Source organism: Lathyrus oleraceus, chromosome 3, assembly GCF_024323335.1.
Source record: "Lathyrus oleraceus cultivar Zhongwan6 chromosome 3, CAAS_Psat_ZW6_1.0, whole genome shotgun sequence".
Classification (NCBI taxonomy): Eukaryota; Viridiplantae; Streptophyta; class Magnoliopsida; order Fabales; family Fabaceae; genus Lathyrus; species Lathyrus oleraceus.
Window position 1 is genome coordinate 419,011,706 of NC_066581.1, and position 11,081 is coordinate 419,022,786.

The window sequence follows — 11,081 nt, forward strand, 5'->3', positions numbered from 1 at the left end:
ACCAAGTTACATTTAATGAACCTAACAAATAGCTTATTTGTTAGTAACCTAAATGTTGAATTTATGGGAACTCGTGTGACCTTAAATTCAGGAGAATACAGGTGCAAAAGCCCAGGTACTGCAATATAAAAAGGAAGGCGTTCCTTCATTCAGTTTCGGGGATTTTGAGGCGTGAAGATTCTGTGTGTCCATCATACTTCACTGCTGTATTTTTGTGAGTCTTGTATTAGACGTATCTTGTAAGCCAAGCCATTATCAAGTAGATGATTGCTGTGGCATAGGGTGTTCATTGAGTTGTAAGTGTTGTGTCGCTCAAAGCTTTTAAGCGTGAGTGCTGTGTATCTTGATTAAAGCTGTGAAGCACAATCAAGAGTTATTTGAAGTGTGACTTCAAATTGTCTTTAATATTGATTAAAGGTAGTAATCACTGAGGTGATTGAGGGGGAGTGAGTAGGAACTCTGATCTTAGTGTAAGATTGAAATTGCATTGGGTAGGGATTAAGTGATAAGTTGTAAACGGGTGAGTTTAGCTTTGAATTGATACTACTAATAGTGGATTTCCTCCCTGGCTTGGTAGCCCCCAGATGTAGGTCATGTTGGACTGAACTGGGTAAACAATTACTTGTGTTATTTACTGCACTTACGCTTAAGTTCTGCATAAGTCCTGTCTGTGCAGAATTGGATGTCATAACAACCCGTGTGACATCTAAAGTCTAATAACTAGAATTTCAATTGGCATCAGAGCAGGCACCCTGCCTGTGAATTTCTGGGTGAGATCTAGGGAAGTTACTTTCTAGTACCATGGACAAGGATATAGGACACTCAAATAGACCACCCATGTTGGATGGCTCTAATTATGATGACTGGAAGCCTCGTATGATAGCCTTCTTAAGGTCTCTAGACAGCAAAGCCTGGAGAGCTGTCAACAAAGGATGGGAACATCCAATGAGGACAGGTGAAAATGGAGTCAGTGTGCAGATTCCTGAAGAAGAGTGGGACAAGGAGCAAGATGCATTAGCTCTTGGAAATTCCAAGGCCTTGAATGCATTGTTCAATGGAATCAGTAAGAACATCTTCAGGCTGGTGCACCACTGCGAACTAGCTAAGTAAGTTTGGGATACCCTCAAGGTAACTCATGAAGGTACTTCCAAGGTGAAGATGTCCAAACTTCAGATGCTGACCACCAAGTTTGAAAATCTGAGGATGAAAGAGGATGAGACTATTCATGACTTTCACATGAATATTCTTGAAATTGCAAACACCTCTGGTGGACTAGGTGAGAAAATGGCTGAAGAGAAACTTGTAAGAAAGACTCTCAGGTCCTTGCCTAAGAAATTTGCTATGAAGGTCACAGCCATAGAGGAGGCGCAAGACATCTACAATATGAAGGTGGATGAGCTCATTGGTTCTCTCCAAACCTTTGAAATGGGCTTGTGTGAGAATGCTGAAAAGAAGAACAAAAGCATAGCCTTTGTTTCTAATGCTGAAGAGGAGTCAGAAGCAGGATATACTGAAGGTGATGAAAGTATATCAGAAGCTTTAGCCATGCTTGGGAGACAGTTCAACAAGTTCGTGAAGAAGATTGATCAAAGAGGGAGACCTAATGTCAAGAACATCCCGTCTGACATCAGGAAAAGATCAACTTCTGAAGAAAAGTTCAACCAAGGCAAGGGAATCCAGTGTCATGGTTGTGAAGGGTATGGAAACGTCAGAGCTGAATGTCCTACTTATCTCAAGATGCAAAAGAAGGGGCTAACTATCACATGGTCTGAAGGAGATTCTGAAAGTGAATCCGAAGGAGAATCTGCCAAACATGTCACTGCACTAACCAGTGTTTGTGCCTCTGATGATGACTCAAGTGCAGATGAACTGACCTTTGATGAACTGACCTTTGATGAACTTGCTGCAGCCTATAAGAAGCTGTGTACCACCAGTGCAGAAGTGCGTGCACAAGGAGAAAAGCAGAAGAAACTCATCAAGGAACTGGAAGATGAGAGACAGAAGCAACTGTCTGTCATAGAGGGTCTAAATGGTGAGATAGCCCTGCTGACCTCCAAGCTGAATCAGATGACTAAATCCATCAGAATGATGAATAAGGGAACTGACACCTTGGAAGAGATTCTAAAGGTGGGACAGCAGTCTGGAACCAAATCTGGCCTAGGATTTGGGAAAAGAACCTCAACTGAACACAAACGCCCAAAGGCTAAAGTTCAGAAGTTCAAGCGGAAGTCAAAGCCAATGTCTCAACATCGAGGAACTAGGATGAATGATCATCAGAAGAGGAAATACCAGGAGTGGAGGTGTCACCACTGTAGTAGGCTTGGTCATATAAAAGCCTTCTGATACTGGATTCATGGTTTCCCTAACCAAGCCTCACATGTCAGGCCTAAGCATAAACCATATAAGAAGCAACAATGGTATGCTAGGATAACACACACTGCTCTAAGGGCTTCTACCAGAGAAGACTGGTACTTTGACAGTGGATGCTCAAGACATATGACTGGTATGGAAAATCTACTGGTGGATATTCAACCTCACACTACCAGCTATGTGACCTTTGGTGATGGTGCCAAAGGTAAAATAAAAGGTGTGGGTAAGCTGGACTGCTCTGGAGTTCCAAAACTGAATAATGTGCTGTTAGTAAGAGGACTAACTGCAAACCTCATCAGCATAAGTCAGCTGTGTGATCAAGGGTTTCATGTTCAGTTTACTAAGGAGCTATGCATTGTGACTAATGGTGACAATCAGGAAGTTATGAGAGGAACCAGGTCCAAAGATAACTGTTATTTGTGGGAACCTAAAGTCTCTAACTTTTCAACAATATGCTCCTCAACCAAGGAAGAACAGGAGGTGAAGATGTGGCATAGACGTCTTGGACATCTCCACTTACGGGGAATGAAGAAGATTATATCCAAGGAAGCAGTCAGAGGGATCCCAAAGCTGCTCATTGATGAAGGAAAAGTCTGTGGTGAATGCCAGGTGGGCAAGCAAACCAAGATGTCACATCCGAAGCTGGGACATCCCACAACCTCCAGAGTTCTGGAACTGTTGCACATGGATTTAATGGGACCCATGCAGGTTGAAAGCCTTGGTGGGAAGAAATATGCCTACGTGGTGGTTGATGACCATTCCAGATACACGTGGATAAGCTTCATCAGAGAGAAGTCAGATACATTTGATGTCTTCAAAGACCTGTGCATAAGACTTCAAAGGGAAAAGGACAGTTGTGTGGTCCGGATTAGAAGTGATCATGGTACGGAGTTCAAGAATTCCAAGTTTGATGAGTTTTGCTCTTCTGAAGGAATAAGTCATGAGTTCTCCTCCCCTATAACCCCTCAGCAGAATGGAATAGTTGAAAGGAAAAATAGAACTATTCAAGAATCTGCCAGGGCAATGATTCATGCAAAGAAGCTCCCCATGCACTTTTGGGATGAAGCAATGAATACCGCGTGCTATGTTCACAACAGAGTCACCTTGAGAAAAGGAACCTCCTCCACTCTGTATGAAATATGGAAAGGCAGAAAACCCACTGTGAAGTACTTTCATATCTTTGGAAGTAAATGCTACATTCTCACAAATCGTGAACAGAGAAGGAAGCTAGATCCCAAAAGTGATGAGGGTATATTTCTGGGATACTCCACTAACAGCAGAGCCTACAGAGTGTTCAACTACAGGACCAATGTCCTGATGGAATCCATAAATGTTATTGTGGACGATAAAGAGGAAGGAACCGATGTCATGGAGGATGTTGAAACATTCCTTGACAGTTCAACTGACTTTCCAGTCAAGTCTGAAGAAGTAGAGGAACCTCCTCCTGAATGTGAAGCAGATGCAACCACCAAAGTGCCATCTATCAGAATTCAGAAAGACCACCCTAAGGATCTTATCATAGGGGATCCCAATAGTGGTGTGACTACCAGGTCACGGGGAATCAGCTCAAATTCCTGCTTTGTATCCAAGGTTGAACCAAAGAACGTGAAAGAAGCCCTGACTGACGAATACTGGATCATTGCCATGCAAGAGGAACTTGAGCAGTTCAAAAGGAATGAAGTATGGGAGCTAGTTCCAAGGCCTGAAGGGACCAACATCATTGGTACCAAGTGGATCTACAAAAACAAATCTGATGAGAAAGGAGTAATTACTAGGAATAAAGCAAGACTAGTAGCTCAAGGATACACTCAAGTTGAAGGGGTAGATTTTGATGAGACATTTGCTCCTGTGGCTAGGCTTGAGTCCATCAGATTGCTGTTAGGGGTAGCATGCATCCTGAAGTTTAAACTATTCCAAATGGATGTGAAGAGTGCTTTCTTGAATGGCTACTTGAATGAAGAAGTCTTTGTGGAACAACCTAAAGGGTTCTGTGATCCTAACCAACCTAAGCATGTATACAAGTTGAGGAAAGCCTTGTATGGGTTGAAACAAGCACCTAGAGCATGGTATGAAAGGTTGACCGAATTTCTGACCTTAAATGGATACAGAAAAGGTGGAATAGATAAAATCTTATTTGTGAGGGATGAAGATGGCAAAATCATGATTGCTCAAATCTATGTGGATGATATAGTCTTTAGTGGAATGTCAGAACAAATGGTTCAACAATTTGTTCACCAGATGCAATCCGAGTTTGAAATGAGTCTAGTTGGAGAACTGACCTATTTCCTTGGAATGCAAGTAAACCAAATGGAGGACTCTATGTTTCTCTCCCAAAGCAAGTATGCCAAGAACATAGTTAAGAAGTTTGGTATGGATAATGCTAGGCACAAGAGGACTCCTGCGCCTACTCATCTGAAGTTAACCAAAGAGGAAGGAGGGCCTGGTGTTGATCAATGCTTGTATAGAAGCATGATAGGAAGCCTACTTTACCTAACTGCAAGTAGACCTGACATTTCTTATGCAGTTGGAGTTTGTGCTAGATACCAAGCAGAGCCTAAGGTGAGCCACTTGAATCAAGTCAAAAGGATTCTCAAGTACATCAATGGGACTTGTGACTATGGGATGCTGTATTCACATGGGTCTGAGCCTGTCCTATCTGGGTACTGTGATGCTGACTGGGCTGGGAGTGCTGATGACAGAAAAAGCACATCAGAAGGATGTTTCTTCTTGGGAGACAATCTCATATCTTGGTTCAGCAAGAAGCAGAATTGTGTATCTCTGTCCACTGCAGAGGCTGAATACATAGCTGCTGGAAGTAGTTGTTCCCAACTGGTTTGAATGAAATAGATGCTCACTGAGTACAATGTCACTCAAAATGTCATGACATTGTTCTGTGATAATCTCAGTGCCATCAATATCTCCAAGAATCCCATCCAACACAGCAGGACCAAACATATTGACATTAGGCACCACTTCATCAGAGATCTGGTAGAAGACAAGGTGATCACTTTGGAACATGTAGCCACGGACCTTCAACTGGATGACATATTTACAAAGGCTCTGGATGCTACTCAGTTTGAAAACTTAAGGAGCAAACTGGGAATATGTCTCTCTGAGACCTTATAGCAACAACTGATGTTTGGGATGTATTGTTTAATATCTCTGCCTATTAAACAATTGGTACTATGCTCTGATTGGTCAACAGATCATAGCTATGCTACTTGCAACAAGTGTGGCTACAAGAGGGTAAGGAGACACCCTACCGTGAGAAGGCCAATGTACCTGCAGGAGTTCAAGGATGCAGTTCATGCAGGAGTGGTTCTGGATGTCAGAAACAAAGTCATGGCATCTGATATGGTTGTACCTACAGTAAAGCAAAAGTGGGTGATTACTTGATCAAAGCTGTGAAGCAAGATCAAGTGGGTACTAACTTGGTTGAAACTGTGAAGTAAAACCAAGTCTGTAAGTCTGTCATTTTTTCTGTTTATGTTGTTGACTTTGGCAACATTTTTGACAAAAAGGGGGAGTAACAGGTGATACCCCACAGTCAACAGATTGGTCTGACAGATTCGAAGATCCTCCCCTGCAGCTGCTTTGTGAAGTTTTTATTTAACTTCCATGTGTGTGAGTGTGCTGCCACTCTGAGTGTATTAGCTAAGCTTATTTCCTGCTAGGTGCGTGATTCCGCTGCTATGAACTCTGTTATGGGTATCAAAGTGTTTTAGCCAAAAATTTGCCAAAGGGGGAGTTTGTAGGTGCTTAGTTGGCTGCATTATATGGTAAAACACTAACTGGTTACTAATGTCTTGACTGATGTCATGACATGGTATGTTTATGTGACTACATTGTAGGTTAGAATATCTAACTGTACTCTGATGTCTTGACTGATGTCATGACACACTTGAGTAGTCACTGCAGGATTAGCTAATACATGATTTATTGAATGTCAAACTGGAGACTGTGACATTCATCCCTGTCAGCAGCTACTGAGGAATAGAACAGTTGGTGTTCTGTCAGAGCTCAGTATTCATTTGTAGTCTGGTTATCAAGGAAGAACCAGACCTGGCATAAGGCCTACTGTATGAATGTCAAACTGGATGTTATGACATTCATCATGGACAGTATATACTGAATAATAGACAGAGTGGTGTTCTGCTATACTTCAGCATGTTACTTAGTCTGTTCTTCAAGAGAATAACAGAACTAACTTAAGGCCAAATGTGTAAATGTTAAATTGGACACTTTGACATTTATTAATGTAAGCTGTTACTGTAGTATGGTCATTTTGATCATGTACAGGTCAGCAAAATTGTACAGTCTGTTTTCTGGAAAAACAGACTCAGCATATGGACCTTGATGTCAAGCTGAATGTCGTGACATTCATTCCTGACAGCATATGCTATATTGTAGGTTGTTCAGTTTTCTGTTTCAGCTTTTTCTCAGGCTATTCTTCAGGAAGTCAACAGCTTAGAGAAAAACCAGGAAATCAACAACCAAGTTACATTTAATGAACCTAACAAATAGCCTATTTGTTAGTAACCTAAATGTTGAATTTATGGGAACTCGTGTGACCTTAAATTCAGGAGAATACAAGTGCAAAGGCCCAGGTACTGCAATATAAAAAGGAAGGCGTTCCTTCATTCAGTTTCAGGGATTTTCAGGTACATCAACTCAGGCAAATCTGACTCCGCAGGGGACCAAGATCATAATAGGGAGCAGAAAGGAAGGAACACCAAGGATACCGGGTTGTAGGTATGTAACAGGTGACCGACCAAGGCGTGAATTGGTGTGTGTTCCAAAACACTCATCATCCTGAAGAGAGCGAACGCAAACTTGTTTATAGGATGGATATTTGATTCTTTAAAGAATGCAAATCTTACTCAGTTGGGGAAACAAACAAAGGATTCGACAAAAGAGTGCATGAGATACATTATCTATAGCCGTCAAAACGTAGATAATATACTCGCATGGAAGATTATCCTGAACCGGGTTGTAGGTTGTTTATAGGATAAAATCCGAGACCGTGAATTGGTTTGTGTTCCAAGACACTCATCTCCTGAAGAAAGCTAGAACAACAATCCTGTTTATAGGATGGATATTCGATTCCACAAGGAATACGAACCTTACTCTGCGGAGAAAACAATCGAAAGATTGACCCAAGAGCGAAAGAGACATAATATCCATTACCGGCAGACCGCGGATAGTATACTCAAAAGGAAGATTATCCTGAACCGGGTTGTAGGTTGTTTGTAGGATAAAATCCGAAATCGTGAATTGGTTTGTGTCCCAAAACACTCATCACCCTGAAGAAAGCTAGAACAGCAGTCCTATTTATAGGATGGATATTCGATTCCACAAGGAATACGAATCTTACTCTGCGGAGAAAACAATCAAAAGATTGACCCAAGAGTGCATGAGACATATTATTCATTACCGGCAGACCGTGAATAATATACTCGAAAAGGAAGAAACACCAGAGATACCGGAGTATATAATAGGTGACCTACCAAAAGACGTGAATTGGTATATATGCCAAAACACTCATCATCCGAAAGGAGGGCTGAAAAAGCAAATCGACTTACAGGATGGACATTCGAATCCATAACAGGAAAAACGAATCTTACTCAACTGGGGACACAAACCCAAAGAGTGCATGAAATATAATATCCATTACCGTCAGAACGTGGATAGAATACTCGCATGAGATATATCATCTATTACCGGCAGACCGTAGATAATACAGTCGCATGGTAAGAAACACCAGGGATACCGAAGTATATAATAGGTGATCTACCGAAAACGTGGATTGGTATATATGCCAAAACACTCATCATCCAAAACACAAACTGGTTAAAGGATGGATATTCGATTCTACAAAGAATACGAATCTTGCTCAGTTGGGGAAAATCAACAAAGGATTCCAACCAAAGAGTGAAAGAGATATATTATTCATTACCGACAGACCGTGAATAATATACTCAAAAGGAAAAGACACCAGAGATACCGAAGTATATAATAGGTGACTAACCAAAGGAGAGACAATCGATACCAAGCATCCGGGTAAACGAAAGATAACTCAAAGAGATAAATTGCAAGCATCCGGCAATTATCCAACCAACAAAGAAATATTCGACTCCGCAAAGGGAAATAACGAACCTTACTCGACCAGGGAAACACAGAAGGTTTCAACTGAAGAGTGCATGAGATATATTATCCATTACCTTCAGAACGTGGATACCATACTCGCATGGAAGATTATCCACAACCGGTTACTGGGTTAACAAAGGATAAATCGACCGAAAAGAAAGGCATCGGGATACCAAACTAGGTATATAATGATGACCAATCAAAGAAGCAACAATCATTACCAAGCAAACGGGTAAATGAAAGGCGATCCGCTGGGAATGAATTGCAAGCATCCGGCAATTATCCACAGGGACTGGCTGGGGATACATTGATAAACAATCAACGATCCGGGGAACAAATCACTAGCAAACGGTGAAAAGACCCACTGGCGACTTCAAAAGGGATAACATTGCGAGCATACGGCAATGATCCAGAAGACAACTTGCTGGGGATAAATTGCTAGCATACGACAATCATCCACAAACAAAAGGAGGAATATCAACATCAAATATTGAATGAAGATAACCACAAAGAGTAACCATCATCGGTTAGGATGAACAACAAGGTTAACTCTGCAAAGGGGAGAAATTAGGGTTTACAACTACCGAATACGGGGCAGAATACCAAAAATCTGGCTGAGGAAACAAGAGGTTAACACTACCGACTACTGGGTAGAAACCAACGACTCAGCTGGGATAAAATTGCAAGCAACCGGCAATTATCCACTCGTACCATAAGGCACAAACTCCGATGGGGAGAACAAACACAACATGGAATTTATAACTACCGAATACGGGGTAGAAGACCACAAACTCCACCGGGATAGGGTGAATGAAGGCCAAATACTGAGCACTTATTCAACTTATACCACCGGGAAACACAAATTCTGTTAGGGATAAAAATCACAACCACAGCGAATCCACCGTCAATCAGAACGAACCACAAAGGTTACCTCTGCTAGGGGAAAAGATAGGACTTATAACTACCGAATACGGGGTAGTAGCCATACTCTGATGGGAATAACCACAAATTAGGGTTTACATCTACCGAATACTGGGTAGAAAACCAACAAATCCGCGTGGGGATGGAACGAATCACAAATCCGCACGGGAAACAAAATAGGGTTCATAACAAACCACAAACCGCTGGAGAGCAGGCAAATAGGATTTACGACTACCGACTACTGGGTAGAAAACCAACAACTCTTGCTTGAGGAATAAAAGGTATATAACCATAAATTCCGCCAAGAAGCAAGGAACATAGGACTTACAACTACCGGTATAAGGGTAGAGGCCCAAAAAAACTCCGCTGGGGATAAATGAATTGATGTCGGTTACTGGGCAAACCATTCATTTCTTCCACAGGGAAGCACAAGAAACAACTGACAAAATGCCAATTCGGGATTGATCCGAGAAGACAGACTGAATCAAAACACGTCCTATGAGGATATAACTCAATAGGAAAATCCATCCCAATATATGTGTTGGGAGGAAACGGAAGAAACCGTCATCCACGAGGACAATCTCAGTGGGGAACTGCAGAAGGAAAATACAGACACTTTCTGCTTACGGGCTGACTCTATATGGAGAGATTAACCACCCAACATCTGCTTGGGAAGATCTATAAGAGAGATCTATATCACCCAAAGCAGGAGATAACAAACAAAAGATATATGGCAAACAATGCAATATGAATATCTGAATGTTCTATGATTATGCATGAATATGCGTGATTTATGTTTGATGAATGCTGACAAAACAGACATATCTAACACCAACAGGCCCAGGAATCAAACGCCCGGTACTATACTTCCAGGGGAAAAACCAACTGGAAAGCCAATCTGCGGAGATCCACATGCTATACAGCAAAGATCTGCGGATACTGCAGGGGAAGCAGAGATATCAGGATACACCAAATCTCTGAGTAATGAATCAGCAAAAGTCCCAATTAGGGCACAGAAAGTCACAACGGGCCAAACTGCCACCAAGACGGATCTGTTGGGAACAAGAGAGAACTCTCGAAAACATCCGCAAGGGATCTCAGCCTCAACTGAGAAACAAAAGTTCACAGCACAACAAGAACTGCTGCAAAAGCAACTCCAAACAAATCCAGGGAATAACCCATTGCAGGAGAACAAAATCATCCAAGTAGAATCTAACTGCATAAGCAACTCTACTAGGGAAAACTGTCGGCTACTCTCTCGGGGAACAACCCACTGAAGGAGAAAGCACCACACAAGTAGATTCTGCAACAAGCCACTCTACTCGGGGAGAACATACATCCGACGGATCACACAAGTAGATTCTGCAATAAGTCACTCTACTGAGGATCAAAAGTAAATCAGGAAATCAATCCAATCTCTGGATGACGGAGCCATCAACCAACCATACTGGGGATTTGAGATAGCTTTCAACAGGCAGAAACTGCCACAACAACCATTCTGCAGACTAAGCTGGGAAAAATGGAAAGCAACCATGCTGAGGAGAGAAACAACAACTCCGCTGGCAACTGCACTGGGGAGACTACTGCTGGAGAAGAAAACTGAGTCTTCAATCAACATCTCTGCTCGCGACTATACTGGGGAA